This window comes from Papaver somniferum, chromosome 4 (genome assembly GCF_003573695.1).
Source record: "Papaver somniferum cultivar HN1 chromosome 4, ASM357369v1, whole genome shotgun sequence".
NCBI lineage: Eukaryota > Viridiplantae > Streptophyta > Magnoliopsida > Ranunculales > Papaveraceae > Papaver > Papaver somniferum.
Genome location: NC_039361.1, coordinates 31,756,570 through 31,779,109, shown reverse-complemented (window position 1 = coordinate 31,779,109; position 22,540 = coordinate 31,756,570).

Here is a 22,540-nt window from a genome sequence, read left to right as displayed (position 1 = left end):
GAAATTCTCGGGTCGAGAACTTCCGGCAGTTCGCGGACTGAGCATACAAACGAGTTTTGGAAATACCAACAGAAATTCTCGGTAGAGAACTTCCGTCAGTTCGCGGACTGAGTCTGCGGACTGGGTTCGCGGACTTGGCAAGCCAATTCCACAATCCTACCGATTTCTCTTGATCAACAAAGTTCGAGAACTTCGGTTCAAGGAATACATGGTTATATAATCTAAAATCTCATTACAATCATTGAAACATTCTCAGAGGGCGATATTCAGTCGTGAAGAACAACAGACCTTTCTCGTCAGAGCAATTTCCAAAGTGATTGAAACTTTCATGACTTTCGTCACTAGGTGAAGATATACCTGATCAAAGCAAAACGCTTTACCAACACATGATTTCGAGTAAAGGATAAGCAATGAATACTCAGCTCGAAATATCAAGTGTATATGATCTAGTCTATATAGCATACGACTTTTGTCTCATAAGAAGTAAGAGAAGAATAGATAGACTTTCGAGTGATAGATAAGTTCAAGTATTCACATACCTTTTTGTTGATGAATTTCCAAGGTTCCTTGGTGTATATCTTCGTCGTTGTCGTTGAATCACCATGATGTACTTGAGCTCAACTACACTTTTCCTATCCTAGTCCGAGACTTAGCTAATAGTCTATAAATCAAGACTTTATAGTTTTGATCACTAACATTGACAAACATGCTTTATATAGAAACGCATGCGAGGTTGACCGAGCTATGCTCTAACAATCTCCCCCTTTGTCAATTTTAGTGACAAAACTATTAATACATATGGAATACAAAAAAGATAAACTTTAGAGGCTCCTATTCCATAGTCCAATCTTCAACGTTCCTTGAAATCTTCGTCCTTACAAGTACTCCAATGATCCCAAAGGTTGTAAGTTTAGTATCACCGTTGTTGAAGATCCGTAGCTATAACAATGATAGAAATCGAGATTCTCGATCATTATTATACAGTGTCATAGTATTATTATGAACATCAAAGTCCAATTGCATCACGACTTTAACAATAATACTATGGTGATATGTATCACTCCCCCTTAGTCAATACTCCATCTCGATCATGGAAACCACTCACCCTTACACAATGATCCGAAAACCATATGTATTTGTAGTGTGACCTACAATATTTCTCCCCCTTTTTGTCAATAAAATTGGCAAAGGTACAAGAACGGGTTCATAATGAAATTTCCACAAGAGACATTTCATGACCAAAAACATATCATCTTAATTTAGATGCAATCTTATAGCCGAAGCTAACAACATTCATCAAGGAGTTTTAAGACGCAAGATAACCCCTATAAAATTCCACAACCGCACTCCCCGCAAGATATTACCATTAAGCACGAGTTCAAAAGAACTCTCCCCCATTTGATGTCACTCCCAAAGGAACAACAAGAGTGACCTTAATTTCAAAAGAAAAGAAGGATTTTTAATTGGACACCGAAAACCATGTGAATTATTTCTTATATCCAAAACTCAACCAAAATACTCACAAGTAAACCCATGTGTATTCTAATTGGAATACCAATTACATCAAAACCACAAAAGTGATCAATTTAATTGAATGTGCTCAACATAAGTAAACTCACGGAGCAACAGGCTACAACTAAGTTAATCATATGAAGTGACTAACTTAAACTTTCAAGTACTCAACATAAGGAAAACCTTACGGAATACGTGACTACATTAACCAATAAAACATGATAGTGTAGCCGTTCATATACTCAACACAAGAGCTTGTGGAATATATGAAAACTCAACTAGATTAATTACAAGAGAACCTATAGTTAATCCAATTGGAAAGCAAATAACCAAACTAATCACCGACGTAATCAATTTAATTATCAAAGGATTTGCTCAACAAAAGAAGACTTCCGGAGAAAATAACTAAATAACCAAGCAAGATGAATAACTTAGTTCATTTGGGCTCAACATAAGAGATTACAGAACCCCGACTAAGATTATCATAAGATGACAACCTTAACCATACATGTACTCAACATAAGAAGGAAAACTTATGGAATACGAACTAAGCAACCAAACTAGTTGATTAATTTAGTTTATAATGCTCAACATATAGTATCTTACGGAACAACCAACAAAGCCAAGGTTAGTCGACTTAGTTGTAAGGTGATCAACATAAGACACACAATGGATCCTTCACGGTAAAACATAGCAAGATGGATCACTGAAGATCAATACCGTGGATAACATACACGGATCTATTCTATTTTCCATCATAACGACATAATAAACTTTATCCTTGTCACACAAAAGATTTAATCCTATTTTTCATCAATTACATGATTGCATAGGCATAACTTTTGTATATGTCAAAAGTCCATTCGTCCTTTCATCAATAAGAATACAGATTCATGAACGACTTTACTTTTGACAAAATATGGGACCTTCAAGTTCACGGACGCAAACAATACATATCCCATAAAAATATTGCAATATAACAAACCAAGAAAATACTGCAATAATAATCATCCTCCAAATATTTTTAGAATTTAAAACAGATAAACCTAAAAAATAATCACAAGAAGATGAAACAAAATAGCTATGTGTAGTCACAATCATCGCTATTCAAAGAACTAGTTATTCTTCCAACTAATTCAAAAAGAAGACATACTAGGCAACAAAACTAGAACCATGAACAGATGAAAGGCTAAATCCTGTCTGCAAGCAGGGTTTGAACAAGAACGAGTTCCTCAAATGCCTACCTTAATTCGTCTTTTAGGTAGTCTAGATTCCGTGTTGCGATACCAAGTTGTTCGCGTACAACCTTAAGGTCTTCAAGAAGATTTCCTACCAGTTAGGAAGAAATTTGAACTGGTAGTTTGTCTTTGTTTTCATGGTCAAGAGCATGAAAGCATGAGATATCAATAGGACACAGCTCAACATCATCAGACTTGTTGCTTCCCTCCATTGTGCACCCAAAAAGACTTTAGAAAATCTTTTTGTACTTTTGGAACACATTATATATATATATATATAAGGTATTCCATCAAACCCTAGAGATCATGACGTTCGTGTGGGTTGGTGCGTGAACTAGGAAACGGTCCTATGATAGACCAAAGAAGCCCACAAAGAAGGAGAGAGAAAAAATGTTGAGGAGCAACCGGAATAAAGAACCATCGAATCCAGTACAGTCCTGACAGCTTTCTCAAGATGAAAATCCTGAGAACCATGAGCATCCCTTTTTAACATGACAAAAGATTAAAAAGAGATGCAACATGAACATGTCATGTTGAAACAAGATGAGCATCTTGCTCATCATTATTCACTTCTTCTTTTTTCCTTTTCATCGGTATTTAACTGACTACCTGGTTTAGTTGAAGAAGCATTATCAAGAGAAGATTTAGAAGTACCTAGATTAACAACATTCCATGTTTTCTTGATATTCCGTCTCAGTCTGTTTATGTGAATCTTCAGATCAGAGACTCGATTGTTGACATGTAAGAAGTCTGAATTGGAAATCTTGGATTCGTAGTCCTTTTTGAGAACATTAGGGGAACTTGACCTTTTCTTCCTTCTGTTCGTTTTTCTTTTTTCAGACTGATTTACAGCATATGTCATACTTTTGCTGTTTTTCCTTCCACCATTGTAGGCATCCTTCGGTTTGAATACATAATTAGGAAAAGCGCTATCACAGTATGTTCCTTGAGGACGTACATGAATGATTCCAATCTTTGATATAGGTTTAACAACTTCTTTAGACATCCAAGTAAGAAAGTTGTGAAGTTTTTCATTCCTTATCCGAAGCCGACACCTTCGCTCAAAGTGTCCTTTGTTTCCGCAGTAATAGTAGTTGAAGGACCTACGTTCAGTAGTTCTCTTTTGAGCAGATTTGGAAGAAGTATAATCCTTATTTGACACAGGTTCTTCACGTGGATACATATTAACAACTTTAACAAACTTAGTCTTACCACGGTTAAGAGCGTCTATTCCTTTATATCCCAAACCACGTTTATCATGAGGTTCTTTACAAGCTCCCAGCATAGAAGAAAATTTTAGAGCTAGAATCGAACCTATTGAGATTCTCTTCCAGTGATTTTACCTTATTAAGAGCAGCAGTGAGTTTGGTTTCCAAGGATATCTCTTTGGTAAGACGACTGCTTTCTTTGTCATTGAAACACTTCTGTTGAGATTCACATTTTGCTTTACTTTCGTCAAGCTTCTCTTTTACTATACAGAGGTTACACAGAAGATTATCACATTCAGATTTTTTTGAGCGAACCTCTTCTTCATGATCTTTGACGATGGATTGTAACAGTTTGTATCCGCCAACATAACCTTTAAAGAGTTTTCTCAACTTTCTGTTTTCTTGACAGAGAGGACCCATATATTTTCTCAAGCAAGCAGTTTTCCTTGTTTCCTTCAATTCAAAATTAAACAACTTGATGTATTGAGAAACTTCCTCATCAATACTTTTTCCTTCTTCAGAATCACTATCACCCGAGAGATCATCCAACTGTTCATCAAGATATTTTCTCCAGTTGGATTTAGAATCGGTTGAAGGAGATGAGAAGGAGATTTTCTCAGTGGTTTCGGATTTTTGAAACTTATCTGAGTAGTCATGTACTAATGTTGCGTTGTCAGAGATAGTACTCTTGTCCATAGAGTCAGATCGCCACAAACACAGACTGATGAGGTCTTAGCGTGTTTGCCTGCTCTGATACCAATTGAAAAAGCGGGGGTATAACAATACCACCCAATATTTCGTTTAGCAATTTGTATGGACTAACTCCGAAATACTTTGCCAGAGAATCAACTAGACAGTCAGACTCAATCTAGATAAAAAGTATCTCAAGGAGTCATTATCTCAATCTCTCGATTTGATCTTTACTCAAGCAAATAGAAATCTGCAAGTTTTTATCAAAGAGAGATAACTTGGACGGTACCAAAGACCAATGTCCAAGGATCAATCAACTACAATCAACAACCAAAGGTTGGATTAGAGAAGTTGATGATCTTAACGCACAACCTGTATTATTTCTATTATATAAAATATAATGCGTAAAAGAAATAACACATACACCAGAAGTTTTGTTAACGAGGAAACTGCAAATGCAGAAAAACCCCGGGACCTAGTCCAAATTGAATACACAATGTATTAAGCCGCTACAGACACTAGCCTACTGCAAACTAACTTCGGACTGATTTATAGTTCAACCCCTACCAATCTCCCACTGATACAAGGTACAGTTGTACTCCTACGCCTCTGATCCGAGCAGGACACTACGTACTTGATTCCCTTAGCTGATCTCACCCACAACTAAGAGTTGTTGCAACCCAAAATCACAGACTTGATAATAAACGAATTTGTCTCACACAGAAAAGTATATGAAAAGGAATAAATTTATCTCCCACAGATAAACCCTAGGTTTTGTTCTGTCTTTAGATATAAAATCAAGGTAACATGAACCAATTGATAATCCAAACTTATATTCCCGAAGAACAGCCTAGATTAATCAATCACCTCTCTACAATCCCTCGTGACTACACAAGCGGATTGTCGAGGAATCACAAACAGTGAGACGAAGATGTTTGTGACTTTTTTATCTTGCCTATAGGAGAACTCTCACGATCTCAAGCCAATCAATCTATTGTACTCGTACGATAAAAGATGCAAGATCAGATCACACAACTACGATAAAAGTAGTATCGGTCTGGCTTCACAATCCCAATGAATTATTTAAGTCGTTAACTCGAGTTTAGAGAAGAAACTCAAGAGTTAATGGAGATCGACTCTAGAGAGCGCACTAGTATCACACAGACGTGTGGGGATTAGGTTTTCTCAATGCTAGATGTCTCCTATATATAGCCTTTCAAATCAGGGTTTTTCCTTAGGTACAAAGCAAACTCTATCCACCATTAGATGAAAACCTGATTTAGATTCAAGCCAATATCTCTCAACCGTTAAATCGAAAGACATAGCTTGTCACACACACTTGAGTACACGTTTACTGGGTTTGATAAAACCATGCCCAGACGAGTACACGTATATTGGTTCAACATGATAACCCAAAAGGTCAACCATATGAGCATCTCCTATTAATCATGTTCTTCTTCACCATAACTAGTTCAATTGACTCAAATGAACTAGTTAAGAGTTGTTCAATTGCTATGAGATCTTATGTAACTACACAAGACACAATTGAAACAAAGATGATTCGATTCGATTAGAATCGGCTCATCAACATTATAGCCACGGTTTGCATAAAGCATTCCTTAATAATTAATGTTTCATGTTCAGAGCACTTCTTTAGATCATAACCTCTTAAGTTCACAAAAAAGTTCGCGGACTTAAGTTAATCGGTTGAGTTTTCCAAGCTCAGCAGAAAATCTCGGGAAGGGAAGTTCTGCCAGACTAAACACGCAAACGAGTTAAAGGAAAATTCAGCAGAAATTCTCGGGATGAAAACTTTCGTCAGTTCGCGGACTGGGTCTGCGGACTGGGCTCGCGGACTTGGCAAGCCAATTCCACAATCCTACCGATTTCTCTTGATCAACAAGGTTCGAAAACTTCGGTTCAAGGAATACATGGTAATATAATCTAAAATCTCATTTCAATCATTGAAACATTCTCAGAGGGCGAGATATTCAGTCATGAAGCACAACAGACCTTTCTCGTCAGAGCAATTTCCAAAGTGATTGAAACTTTCATGACTTTCGTCACTAGATGAAGATAAACCTGATCAAAGCGAAATGCTTTACCAACACATGATTTCGAGTAAAAGATAAGCAATGAATACTCAGATCGAAATATCAAGTGTATATGATCTAGTCTATATAGCATATGACTTTTATCTCATAAGAAGTAGGAGAAGAATAGATAGACTTTCGAGTGATAGATAAGTTCAAGTCTTCACATACCTTTTTGTTGATGAAGTTCCACGGTTCCTTGGTGTAGATCTTCGTCGTTGTCGTTGAATCACCATGAAGTCCTTGAGATCAACTACACTTTTCCTATCCTAGTCCGAGACTTAGATAATAGGCTAGAAATCAAGACTTTATAGTTTTGATCACTAACATTGACAAACATGCTTTACATAGCAACGCATGCGAGGTTGACCGAGATATGCTCTAACAGTTCTACCAAGAACATAAACAAGTCGTGAACGGTTATACTCAATCACACGTATTGGTTGTTCATAAGATATGCGATGAATAACAAAACTAATAACGCCTGGCAATTTCTTTTTCGGTTCACAAACAAGTTTATGAACTTACTTCCTCAGAACACATGTAAAACATTGTTCCCTAGGATGAAATCCTCATCTCATACCCATACATAATCACAATAGCATTCAAATGATTATGGCGATGTCTTATCTACAAAGTTTAATGGTTAAGCAATAAACCTCGTATTGTATTCCTTAATACTATGTCTATCTAGAGTTCAAACATGCTTCGCAGTTTTTTTTTTCAATATGCACAACTTCAAAGATACGTTAGGGAATGAAACAGTTGTAGATGGTGGATTTCCGACAAGGGATAAAATCGTAAACCCATAATTATACGAACTTACGATCCAGCAATCAAACGCGAGTATTGAGATTCACATCTCTCATCAAATATCTGACTGAGAATACTGTCTCTCAGAGTATATGAAGATATGTAGCCTCTCAGCTGAGGCAACGGCATATCTCATGAATACTAAGAAATTTCAGTAATTACTTCTATATAGAATCGCAAGATTAGACGGCTCCTAGACAGATTGACTGCTAGTATAGAGCAGTAACGTCTTCAGGATGTAAAAATAGTTTTCCCTGACTATATAAAAGAAATATGACGCTTCAACAAGCTCATATTGCTCAATTCCTGAATAATTAATGCTCCTAGACAATCCTACTAGTATAGAGCCATTAGTTAATTATTCCTAAAATCATTAGATTCATCACTAAATCTCTGGAAAATATTCAATATTTCGTAATATTTCGTTACTTCAATTTATGGTTTTCCCAGCAGAATTCCATGGGTTAGTAATAAATATTCAACGTACGGGCGTCTTTGAGTAAGCCCCGACTCAAATGGCGCAAGTGTACTCAAATGCACTAACAATCACCTGAATGCACGAATGAGTATTTCAAAATAAGACGAGACGATGAACCTATGCAAAATAGGAAAGAAAATAATAAATAATAAAATGTTGATCAAGGCGCTGGGGGACAGGGCCCACCGGCCGGCCGGCCGTGCCGTGACCAGTCCCACGCCCAGTTTTATATTTTATCATATTTTTGTTATTTTCCTTGATCTTATGAAAATCCTTTCATTTGTGCAAATATCTTTCGTTTTAAAGGAACTCCACTGTTTCATGGTGTTTCCTTCGTACCAAGGAAATAATATAAAATTGGGAAAATATTGTGGGACCGTGTTCATTGGCCAACCGGCCATGGCTTGATTCTGGCCGGTCCCACACCCCATGGTTCCTCATTATTTTATTAATATTTTCCTGATCTCATGAAAACTCCTTAATCTCATGGTATTAATTTAAAACCATGAAAAATAATATAAAATTAGGGAAACTCGTGGGACCGGGCCCCAGCCGACCGGTCATGCCCTAGTCGGTCCCGCACGCCCCTTTATTTTATTATTATTATTTTTATGTTTCCTTGATCCCATGAAACTCCTTGATTTCATGGTATTTCTCTCAAATTATGAAAATTCCTTCAAATCATGGAAATAATACATAAAATTAGGGAAAACACACGGGACCGGGCCCTAGCCGGCCGACCATGCTCAAAGTCGGTCACACACGCTCTTATTTTATTATTATTAATATTATTTGTTTCCTTGATCCCATGGAAACTCCTTAACTTCAAGGAAACTCCTTAATTTCAACAAACTCCTTGATTTCATGATGTTTCCATAAAATCATGAAAAATAATATGAAATTAGGAAAAGAGTCATGGGACCGTGATCATTGGACGGCGGCCATGCCTTATCCTTAGACGGTCCCACGCTTCACGATTCCTTCATTTTATAATTATTTTCCTTCATCTCATGAAGTTTCCTCAGTTTCAGCGAAAACCCTGATTTTGTCATATTTTCTCAAATGGTTGCTCAAACGCACGCCAGGAAATGTCAAAATCCTCATGATTAAAACACGGACATCTTGACGGCGGGAGCATGTTACCTTGACCAACCAAGGCTGGCTCTTTGGCTTGCAAGGAGCCGATCCCACGTATTTTCACGATTTGACCTAATTTGCGCAATTGCACGTATTGGGTCAAAAACTCTTCCAAATAATTTTGGAACTTCATGAGACGATCGTCATTCGATCCCGTGACTACCAGGGCCGGTTTCATGACCCCTTGGTCGGTCTCTCACCTCTTCATAATTAATTAGGTTTTATCCCCTAAGGCTTAGACGAGCATTTTTCTAATAAATGAGTAAACCAGCATTTAATCATTCTTTCATCAACGAATCACCAACTCTTCAAGAGATCTTGGTATTTGCTCACTCGAGCATATGGGCGCTACATGGTCGACCCATGATCCCATGTATCCGTTCCTCCTTCATTCCATGGTTAATTTTCAATAAACCATCAATTGGTCATCAATTGATCGAATTAGGGTTTCTGAGTCCAAGGATCATAATTCCAGATTCGAACGAACGCTAATAATTTTACGACAATCTCACGATCAGCATTTTATTAATTATGCTCAGTTCAATTACCAGTGTTTTAAATTAATATTTTATTCTGGTCACGCTACCAATAATTCATCAGACGAGCAACACTTGCTCATATGAGCAATATTTTCTCAAACCAAGGAATATTGGTTCAACTATCAATATTCAACGATTCATCGAATGAGCAATATTTGCACACGATAATTATCAACGTGTATTCACACATAATACCTCTGTCCCAACAGACATGATCAATTCATGAGCCTCAAAACATTTTCAAATCATGTTCGACTCAACAATACAGGGACTCATCGTCCCATGAAGTCATGAAGTCAGCAACTGTCTAACTAACTACGAGGCGTCAATCGTGTCACATGGGGGATATTAACTAAGGTTTTGGTCTGGCGGTCTACGGCACGTGTGTTCATACACACGATGAGAATGTGAGCAAGTCGTGCAATCAGTTGAAGGAGTTAACAAAGTAGTGGGTGGAAAATCGACCAAGTTTCCGCACGTTGAGCAACTGGTTTTAACACGATCTCCATTTCTCCACTCTTTGATTCCATCAACTGTCACACTTCATGGGATCATGGTGTTTACAATTCTAGTAATATAAATAAGTCTCTGAATCATGATTGAGAACACAAGAATCTCACGTCAAACAGACAACACGAGATTAACAACTCAACATCTGAGCAATTACTCTCAACAGAGCAAATTCAATCATTCAGAGCTTATATTATTCAGAATACACAACACACCTACGATATTTGATTACCATTGATTTCACACTTTTCTCAGCTTTCCTCCTACAGATCGACCCATCCTCTCTTGTGACCGAATTTACTCTGGAACGGCCATTGTCTTGGTTTAGGCCGGAGTACTACAGATTGATCTCTCGAATTCAAAGCACTCCCTTCTTTCAGTGCATCTGTGTGAGGTTGAACATTTTGCTCGGTTCAAGGAGTCTCTTCTGTACGGTCGTCTCCTCAATTCCGTAAAAACCAGCAAATCGTTTTTCCCCATCTACAGATTGGAAACCATAGTGGGAGATTAATCTCTCGGTTGCAATGTCACAATTTCACAAGATGGATGGTCTTAGGTCTGGGTTAGTTACAGGTTCCAACAAAAACGATGGTAGCACTAGAAGCAAAAACAACAATGAGGATATCCCGGAAACAATTCCGGCCTCTAACACTGGCGGTGATGATATTACTCCTCCTCACGCTAACACGGAAGGTCATCCTCTGTTCGGTCGACATCCTGAGGAAGTCAGAGGAAACCCACCACCTACCATTGCTGATCTCATCAAATTGCAAGAGACCCTTGCACAGAATCAAACCGATATGGCTACTATGTCAGAAAAACTCAAGAAAAAGGAAAGGAAAGGAAAATTCCTCAGATGCTGATCCTGAGGAAGTTCCAATTCATACAGTGGATGACAACGAAGTCCGCAAAGCTGCAGATGATCCATCAGCAAAAGAATCATCGAACTTCATCACTCGGGAAGATTTGGAACGCCTTCTGGAGAACCATGGAAAGAACAAGACCCCACAGGTCCATTGTCACCAGCCTCCATATCCTGCCGCTATACAAAGGATCCCTCTCCCGAAAGGTTATGTTTCTCCGACCTTCACTATGTATGATGGAACTGGGAATGCTCAAGAACATGTTTCTCGATTTCTGGAATCACTGGGTGAACATGAACACAACCATATCGTCCGTCTGAAGGAATTTTCAAAATCCCAGAAAGGCAGGGCCTATGCCTGGTACAACAACATCGCACCAGGAAGTATCAAAAGTTGGGGAGAAATGCTTAATACTTTCTACAGAAAGTATTTCTTCGTTTCAGAAAAAATTACTCTCTCTGATCTTGGAAGGATGTTTCAAAGGAGCAACGAACATCCTAATGATTACGTGAAAAGGTTCAGAGTTCAAGCATTGGATTTTCATGATCCAAATGTCACTGAGCAACAACTTATGGACTTATGCATCAATGGAATGATTCCAGTCTGCAGGGCTTTATTGGAGAATCTCAGGTTCCAGACTTTCTCAGAACTTCATGAGGCAGCCAAGAGGTCGGAAACTACTGTACCTGCTCTATTAGAAAGGGCTAAGAATACAAAAACTGAAGAGCCAAGAGAAACCAGAGGCAGCAGACGTTTGATCAACAAACAATAAAACCTTCAACATTCGACAAATGTTGTTGCAGAAGGGAGCAAACGAAAAGCTGAGCCACAACGCAAGCATACTTCCTCAACCCCTTCAAAGGCGCAAAATAAGGATAATGTGCAAGCTCCTCCTCAACACACCGAAGATTCAGAAGCACCTGATTTCCCCTGCTCCATTGAAGAAGTTATCGAACTGCTTGATGCCTGGATTCAAGACAATGCGATCAAATTGCCATATGTCAAGAAGGAACCAACTGAAGAGGCCATGGAAAATCCTCGCTATTGTTGCTTTCATAGATCTGTCATCCATCCCACAAGTGATTGCAAAACTTTGAAGCGTATATTTAAGGAAAAGGTCGAATCTGGAGAACTCAACTTGGGGACTGAAGGAGTACACAGAGATCCCTTTCCCGTCAGAACCTTCACTCTTTCTGAACCTCCCGTCAAAGAGGAAGCTCAATCCTTAATTGAGCACATCTGCGAATTGCTATACTTATCAAAAGCTCAAAGGAAAGACATGTTTGCTTCATTAAACCACATCGTGTCGGGCCAGCGTCTGCTGATTCAAGAGACACTCACGGAGCCTCCAGCGACGGATAAAGAAATGTATGACTGGGGACTTCTTACCACGGTCCATCTCAAGGGAAACGAGTTCAAACGAACACTCATCGACGAAGGCACTGCTATCAACATTATCCCTCTGAAAACTCTCAGAGATGCCGGTATCACACGCCAAGAAGCTTTCCATGCTCCAACATCAATCATGGATCATGAAGGAATGCCCAGAGATGTTTACGGTCACGTTACTCTCAAAGTGAACGTGAACTTAGCCTTGACAGAAACCAAATTTTACATAGTCCGAGAAGATCCAGGATATGATATGATTCTCACCTTCAATTGCACGTTTCTCTGTTAAAAAAATCTCTGACTCGGAAGAAGAAAAAGAAGATATCTCACCATTCGAGTATCTGGAGGAGGTCAAAGCCTTGACAGAACTCACACAAAAGCATGAGGAACATTCAAACGCTTTCGTCAAAAGATTTCGCGCTCAGGCAAGTCTTATCCCTTCTCATGTGTCCATACCGTTTTCAAATATGCTTATTTGGTCTGAGGGCTTCACTCCACAAACAATTTAGCAATTGCAAAATGTTATGAGTGGATAATCTCGCCTCAGCAATATTACACCCAATGGTTGGGTCTAGAATCTCTTCAAGTTCATCACCCTACCAAAAGATTCATTGCTGAAGATGTGGCTAAACATGGTAGACATTACGATGGATACTCCTTTCTGCACGAGTGTCCATATGTATCGCAACCACGGAATCTCATCACACGAGGAATTCCGAATCAACAGAAGATATTCAAGGCACGGTCGACCAAACCTAACAAATTTCATGAAGGAGACCTGGTTCTCAAAGAAGTTAGGCAGTCTTCACTCTGCAAGAAACTCCAATTGGGAAGGACCATTTACGGTTGTTAAGTCCATAAACGGAGGATACTACAGGTTAATCAACACAGACGGTCGGACCCTTCCAGTGATTCATGGAAATTGGCTTAAAGCATTTGACGCTTGAAGATTATTGAGCATTCGAGGTACCGGCGTTTGAATATTCATGACGTCTGGGATTTGACATTTAGGATTTTCTTTCACTGTATTTCAATTCCTCCAAAATGTTTGCAACACTTGCATTCAGTAATTTGAATTCAACAATTTATAAAAATTCAGTTTGCTTAAAGAAAATCTCTATCAAACCCAAGGAAAATCCTCAATCATCTACTTGTCCAAAACCAATCAAAACCAAAAATAAAAATAAAGCCTCACATCTCTCAGAAGTTCAGAAGTTCAAGAGATTATGAAAAGGAAATCAAAGAAAATCAGCAAAAAAGTATTTTTGCTCCTCCGCATCCTTCAAGACCTGCAAAGCCGCTTTCTCCATATTCAGCTCTTCAGTCAGCCTGGCAATCTTTTCTTCCTTCTCCATCACAACAACATTTGGAAAGAGTATTTTCTTCTCACATGAGTCCTTAATGGCATTTATCTTCTTATGAAGCCACCCCACGTTGAAGCCAAGTCTCTCAGAATTCTGCAAATTGAACTCCCAATCAAAGAGTACATCTGGAGTCATAGTATTCCTGGGCCTGGCACATATATCACTTACAACGCGCAAGATAATACTTACTTGAATTTTTGAAGCATAAGCACGTTCAGGATTCCTGTCAACAATTATGTGACCAAATTTCTTCCATATTTTCTCATACAAGCCTGCATATCCAATGGGAACGTTGAACCCACCAACTAGTTCATGATACGAGAGTGATGCATCGAATGGAGGATCAAAAGCAACTCCTGCACTTGGATATTCATGCACTACTATGTGGTTCTCAGTTACCGGATCAGCTTCTACAATCATGCCAATAGTTTCTTCAGTATTCTCTGCTAGTGTCTCGGTTTCTCCTATCACTAAAGCAGCAACAATATGGGTTTTCATAACTTCAGAGACAACCTTCTCATGATCTTGAAATGGAGTGATAGTTATCTCTTCATCAGTAATTCCAGGGCCGCTCGAGTTATCCTTATTGGTTTCAGTATCCTCAACTTCGGTATTTGGCACCTAATGCGAAGATTACATGAGGTTAGAGTCATCTAGAGCATGAAACCAAATGAGATTATAAAATACAGCATAAAAGCAATCCAAAATTATAAAGTTTCATCATTATGCACTCAAGGCATGAGCAAATAGCATGGAAGTCATGAAAAAACGTTTTACGCCAAGCTCGTCTGAAAAGACTGTACTCTCTCCTGTACTAAATGACGAACTGGGAGCAATCTACAAGGAATCTGAGGAATAACTATATTCCATTCTCTTCGTATGGATGTCCTTTTCCACATGTCAAAATTTCGTGACAATCCGATAAACGAGCAAAGAGATGTGGTCAAAACATTGAGCAACATACTGTCTGGAAAAGTTCTGAAAGTCTCCTGGAAGTTTACTGTTTCGCCTTTTTGAGGCCCTGAACGTGCTCAAAACTTAAAAATCTTCTTTGGGGTAAAGCTTGGAAATTATCCGGGCTTAAATATGCATATGCAGATCATGAAAATCCGACTCCAGATGAAGGTTTTACGACATTTTTACTAAAAAACTGAGTTCTGAATTTTCTGACGACAAATTTCGACCAAGTTTTTCGTATATACACATGGATTCTCATTCATTCATTCATTCATTCATTCATAAATCAGCACTTTCATACTTCTACGAAGAGGATACAAGGAATGTACTTACTTGGGGAGTCTCCGAAGTGTTCAAAGAGTTGGGATTGCCCGTGTCAACATCAAGAGGCTCATTACTTCCATTCGGTTCCAAACCTTTGGAATTTCCTTCGTCTCTATTCTAGGAGGAATTAACATCACCAGTGCTCTCCACTTCCATGGCGACATCCTCCTGGACATATCCTCAACAATTAGTATTTTTATCTATAAAGCATCATAAGTGAATATACGAAGAAATACTTACAGTTTCTTCTTCGTCGCTCAAATCAGGAATTGTTTGCCCAGCAGCAGAGAACCGAATACCATCGATACTTGATGGAGTAAAATTCTGCAACGGAATAACAATATTGGTTTTATGATCCTAATAATGCGGCCGAGAAGAAGTCACAACAAAGGAAATACTGAGAACTCACCAAAGAAACAACTGGGGACTTTACGGTATTAGGTAACAACTTATAACTTTTTTTCCTTCCTTCTCCGCCGTGAACAACCGCTTCAGTTTCTGAGAAGTCTACACGGATTCGAGGTCTTATATTATGACCATCCTGTGGTAAATTTCAGCAGCATAATTAGAATACAGTTCTCATAATTTTATAAAGATTATACGAAGGAACCTACCTGAGAACATCTTGGAGTTCGTTTATCACCACCACAGAGATGCTTCAATCGTGGTCGACCAGAAATCATCTCAGCAGAAGGAGGATCTTTCACTGGAGGCTGACCAACCCTCACGAAATCACGCAATCACTCAAGTTGTTGATCCCAGAAGTCTACATAACCTGGAGTTACATATGCAAATCTCTCAGAGCAAGGAAACCAATAATTACTTCCTTCCACGTGGGTATGGTCTAAATGAGCCCTAAGCTGCTCAACTGATGGCTTCCTCCTCCGAAAGGTTGGAACACACTGATCCATACCCATTTGTCGAGATGCTCTATCAATATTGTATTCTTCCACTGAAAGCTCTTCGTACATAGCTGATAGCAAATGACCAGGGGTGCAACTCAACATGAAATATCTCTCGCCATCATTCATATTCGCACCAGACATCAAAACCATACTCTCTCCAGCATTGAAGTCGTCGGATGAGAAACATAAGAAGGAACTGTTACCCACGGGCGAAAGTCGAACTCAGATTCATCATCTAACACATCAATGAGACGTGCTTTAGACCGAGGCTGCTTTGTAGACCAGTGCATGATCCTGGCATTATCTTTCTCAGAGAACATGTGACGAGCATCATCATTCGGTCCTTTCAAGATATTACGTGAAATAGGTGCATAATTCTTGAAATGTTCCCACATCAAAGCTTGAAGAAACATCGTGTTGGCATAGCATTCAATCTTTATAAATCCATTCGACACACTGGAGTCTATAATCAAGGAGTCTAAGTTAGAATTCAAAGAACCCAGGAAAAAGCTACCTATTGGAAGTTGCTCACCTTGAGCCATCTTGATAGCAAAGGGGATCACGAAGGGTCTCAACAAGTTTCCATTGTCTTCAAATATGTCTCTGGACAGCCATAAATATAAGAAAGCAGCAATGGGTAACATACCGTCGATGGGACTATCAGAAACCTCGTCTTTTAGCCACTAGCGTGTTAACCAGTGAGCATATCAACCTTTGCTTCCGGACGCCTTATTCACTTCCTCCATTGCAGCTGTCAAGATGTTAGAAACTGCAGTCTCCTCATCTGAAAGATCCCCAGGGATATTGCCCGTGATTGGGAGATGCAACAAGGCAACCACGTCCTCTAAGGTGATGGTAAACTCTCCCCATCTACATATGAAGGTATGAGTAGGAATGCATCAACGATCAAGTAGAGACACAATACCTCTCGCATCATGAAAAATAAACAAGTCTCCAGAGGCTTGAATAGCTCTTGTCACTTGTGCCTGATCGAGCATAGCCCTGACATGAGAGAAACCTAGCATATGTGTTTCCCATCCAGAGAATTTTTCCAAAGGTCGTCGAGATAACTTAAACTCTATAATTGATGCGAAGAAAATCCCTCGTTCAAGACAAAACCGGATCACTGTCTTAGGAGTCACCAATTTCTTCTGAGTAACATTTCTGGGATTTATCAGAAGACGATACGCCGGAGATTTGAGATTTTTTTCAGTTTCCTACTGAACCTCAAAAAATGCGTCATCTATATTCGGAACATTATTAATTCCAGGGGTTTCATCTTCTTCTTCACCAACAGAAGTCTCATCCATACAGGTTTCATCTCTGGAGATACCATTATCAACGCACATTTCATCCCTCGAAGCATCATTAGCTTGGGAATCAGACATCCTTGCAAAGTAGCTGCAAAGTTCACATTGCATTCTACTTCAGTACATCATCCAAATATGAAATTCAACAAAGATGATGGAGTCATGCAAATGGAAATACTACCATCTACAAAATGGTAATTCTTAACTCTTACCTTTTTACGATTCCACTAAGTGATAGTAATGCAAGAGTTAACACCTCAAAAATCATTCGTTTCCTCGAAACCTACAAAAGACGAACGAAACTCAGATTTTTCATAAAATCATTGACACAATTTTTATAGTATAAACATCCACAACTGAACTATGAAATTTACACCAGGACAATATTTCATCATAAAAAAGTTGTCTAATTCCAAAGGTTACTCAAAGCCCACGTTTTGATTTTACAAAGCAATAATTAATGAAAATTACTCACGTAAATTTCCAAAAATTTTATCTAATGAGAACGAACTCATGTGAATAAAATATGTCATCATATTTTGCATAATATGTCACGGCTACATATATGTAAAAAAAAATTCCTTCGAATGAGCGTTTTTCTTTGAAACGAAGGTTTATGTTAGTTTTGTGAAAGCTCACATATTTTGTGATAAAATCTTGGTCCCCATGAAAGTTCATAAACAAAGTTTTATCACTGGACACAAGTCCACACACTAAAAAACTCTTTTCCTTCGTATCATCGTCCGTCTTTAAAACGAAGGTTTATTTCGGTTTTTGTGAAAATTCACATCTTTTATGATGAAACCTTGGTTCTCATGAAAGTTCATGAACAAAATATTTTATCACTGACCTAGGTTTATGCATAAAAAAAAATCTCTTCTAAATCAGGAATTATTACTAGTTTCTCAAACTAACGACCAAACGAACATACGTTTTTAAAAACAAGGGTTTTTTTTTACAAAACTCACACTCATATATACACATATATATAATTTCAATATGATCAAAAGCATGAACAACTCATGATATCAGCAGCAAAAAGAAAAAAAAAAGGGCTTACCTGGTCGGCGGCCGAAAGTTGGCCGGACGGGCGATCGATGGCGACTGCCGGCGGCAAAGCTCCGGCGAAAATTCTTTGCTTTCTTCCTCTGCTCGGGAGTGAAGAAGATGAAGGGATCAAGGTACTGGTCGGTTGTGAAAAAGAAATAAAAAAAAGGGATTAATTCCCTTTTATATCAAATTTTATTTCCAAAAACCTAATTCCACAAGGATTTCCTTATTGGGCCCGGCCCGCGAATCCTAAACGACCAAGGTCCCGTCATCAAAATCAGCGGTTCAACACCAATTTGTGCTCATTAGACAATACTCTATCATGCCACTAGGATCTTCATTAAGTCGTTGTTTGCTAGTACTATCAAAAATCCGGTAACGTCTTAACTTACGACTAAGTTCAATTGCTTATATTGTTTATGACCGGAAAATCACCATTCATGCTGACTGAGGACCATGATTGTTCCTCACTAAGCAGGGGACTTAATGTAGATGGTGGATTTTCGACAAGGGCTAAAATCGTAAACCCATAATTATACGAACTTCCGATCCAACAATCAGACGCGAGTATTGAGATTCATATCTCTCATCAAATCTCTGACTGAGAATACTGTCTCTCAGAGTATATGCAGATATGTAGCCTCTCAGCTGAGGCAACGTCATATCTCATGAATACTGAGCAATTTCAGTAATTACTTCTATATAGAATCGCAAGATTAGACGGCTCCTAGACAGATTGCCTGCTAGTATAGAGCAATAACGTCTTCAGGATGTAACAATATTTTTCCCTGACTATATAAAAGAAATATGACGCTTCAACAAGCTCATATTTCTCAATTCCTGAATAATTAATGCTCCTAGACAATCGTACTAGTATAGAGCCATTAGTTAATTATTCTTAAAATCATTAGATTCATCACTGAATCTCTGGAAAATATTCAATATTTTCGTAGTATTTCGTTACTTCAATTTATGGTTTTCCCAGCAGAATTCCATGGGTTAGTAATAAATATTCAACGTACGAGCGTCTGAGCTACCTTTGAGTAAGTCCCGACTCAAATGGCGCAAGTGTACTCAAATGCACTAACAATCACCTGAATGCACGGATGAGTATTTCAAAATACGACGAGACGATGAACCTATGCAAAATAGGAAAGAAACTAATAAATAAGAAAATATTGACCAAGGCGCTGGGGGACTGGGCCCACCGGCCGGCCAAAATCTGCGAAATACTTTATGGACTAACTCCAAAATACTTTGCTAGAGAATCAATTAGATAGTCAGACTCAATCTAGATAAAAAGTATCTCAAGGAGTTATTATCTCAATCTCTCGATTTGATCTTTACTCAAGAAAATAGAAATCTGTGAGTCGTTATCAAAGAGAGATAACTTGGACGGTACCAAAGACCAATGTCCAAGGATCAATCAATATCAATCAACAACCAAAGGTTGGATTTCCAATTTATGATCACGAACACACAACCTGTATTATTTCTATTATATAAAATATAATGCGGAAAACAAATAACACAGACACCAGAAGTTTTGTTAACGAGGAAACCGCAAATGCAGGAAAAACCCCGGGACCTAGTCCAGATTGAATACACACTGTATTAAGCCGCTACAGGCACTAGCCTACTGCAAACTAACTTCGGACTGATCTATAGTTGAACCCCTACCAATCTCCCACTAATACAAGGTACAGTTGTACTCCTACGCCTCTGATCCTAGCAGGACACTGCGTACTTGATTCCCTTAGCTGATCTCACCCACAACTAAGAGTTTCTGCAACCCAAAATCACAGACTTGCTAATAAACGAATCTATCTCACACAGAAAAGTCTATCAAAAGGAATAAATCTGTCTCCCACAGATAAACCCTAGGTTTTGTTCTGTCTTTAGATATAAAATCAAGGTAACATGAACCAATTGATAATCCGGACTTATATTCCCGAAGAACAGCCTAGATTAATTAATCACCTCTCTATAATCCTTCCTGATTACACAAGCGGATTGTCGAGGAATCACAAACAGTGATACGAAGATGTTTGTGACTTCTTTATCTTTCCTATAGGAGAAATCTCACGATCTCAAGCCAATCAATCGATTATACTCGTACGATAGAAGATGCAAGATCAGATTACACAACTACGATAAAAGTAGTATCGGTCTGGCTTCACAATCCCAATGAAGTCTTTAAGTCGTTAACTCGAGTTTACAGAAGAAACTCAAGAGTTAATGGAGATCGACTCTAGCGAGCGCACTAGTATCATACAGACGTGTGGGGATTAGGTTTGCTCAATGCTAGATGTCTCCTATATATAACCTTTCAAATCAGGGTTTTTCCTTAGGTACGAAGCAAACTCTATCCACCGTTAGATGAAAACCTGATTTAGATTCAAGCTCATATCTCTCAACCGTTAGATCGAAAGACATAGCTTGTCACACACACTTGGGTACACGTTTACTGGGTTTGATGATGGTTTTCCAAAAGTTGTTGTAATAGTGGTAAATAATAGGTTCTTTTCAGACTTGTGAAGGAAAGAATTTTTAGATTTAAATAAATATTGCAAATTTGATTCAAAAAGTGATTTCAAGATTTTGGAGAAACTGGGGCTAAGGGTTCCACTATTCTATCAATTCCAAAGTGATATTATTATTATTATGCAATTTCCCATTTAAGTGATTCTAATTATTGCAAAAATACATTTTATAAAAGAGCAATTGTAAGTTGAAAGCATGGAATATCAAGAACTCAAAGTTAAGCATATACCATCAATTAAAATAACAATTACTTAATAAAAATCATTGGAAAAACTCTTTTGTTCTAGGCAAAAAATCATAATTTAAATTGCATAAATTATTTAAAATAGAAATTACCACTTTTTCATTGTCAGAATAGCTTCCTCCGTCGCCCCAGAGGATGGGTTTAGCTCCTCATATCAATCATGGTCTCAAAAGATTGGTCTATGGCTCAAAAGATGATTAAAAGAGTGAAAAGGTATGAAACGGTGAGTTTGTAACAGTTATAATTGTTACAAAACTCGCTGTAACGGAAGAACGAAAGTGAACTGTTGCAAACTTTGTTAATTGTTGGAATAATTGTTACAAAACTGTTACAAAGAGTTTGGATTTGAAAGTTTAAGCCACGGTTTCTGCGAGTGTTTTCAACTATCGAGTTCACTATTCACCTTCTTCCCCGACTGCAACTCGGCAGTTCTCTGTAAAAAAAATTCTTTGTTTCTGAGCTTCCCTAAACCTCCCTAAGGATGGCCCATTTTCTTTGTTTCTTTGTTTCTGAATAATTGTTACACATTTTCTTAAGGATGACCATTATTATGGTCAACTTTGTGAGTCAAATATAATTGACTTAGAGGATCCCCAATTATTCAGGTTGTTGTTATGTGCTTCTAAGTTCTTAGTTGAGTTTTTCCAGACTCTAATACCTGAACCGGATCTTAGCTTTGAGGAAATCCAACCGATGAAAACCTTTTATTTAGACCCTTTTATAGAGCCTGAACCTGAACCACAACTAGATGTAGTTATCTTAAGCAAGGGTATGTTCGGCATCTTCTTGGTCTGTTGCAGTTTCCTCTTCTTGTGGGTAACACTTTTTGATCCAGATGACCCACAGTTATTCCGGATACTACTATATGATTCTACGTGGTGACTAATCCTTGCTTAGTCTGGCTGAAGACTTTAAACTTAGCACTTCTTGGGAGGTAACCCAATATTCATGCGACACGGTAATATCTTTACTTATCTCTTTTGCTTCATTGGTAACAGTTTCTCCTTGTTCATGCTTTTAATTTCATCTTTAGAACATTGAGGACAATGTTAGATTTAAGTTTGGGGGTATGGGAGAAAGTTCTTAGTTGCAATAAATAAGCTCCAGAGACTAGAAATTTATGCTTATTAAGGTTGGCACTAACTAATCTAAGTGGATGGAAGAATTTTGGTTGTAGGATTTGAGGAACTAATCTGATTAGATGGAAACATCTAAAGCACAGAGCACAGGTGTTAGAAAAAGAAAACATGGTAGTTTCGCCATATCCTCGTGATGGAAACATCGAAAGAATCCTGATCACTTCTTTTTTTTTATTTTTACCATTACTAGGGTGAAATAGAGTGACTGAGATGAAAAAAAAAATTGAGACCAG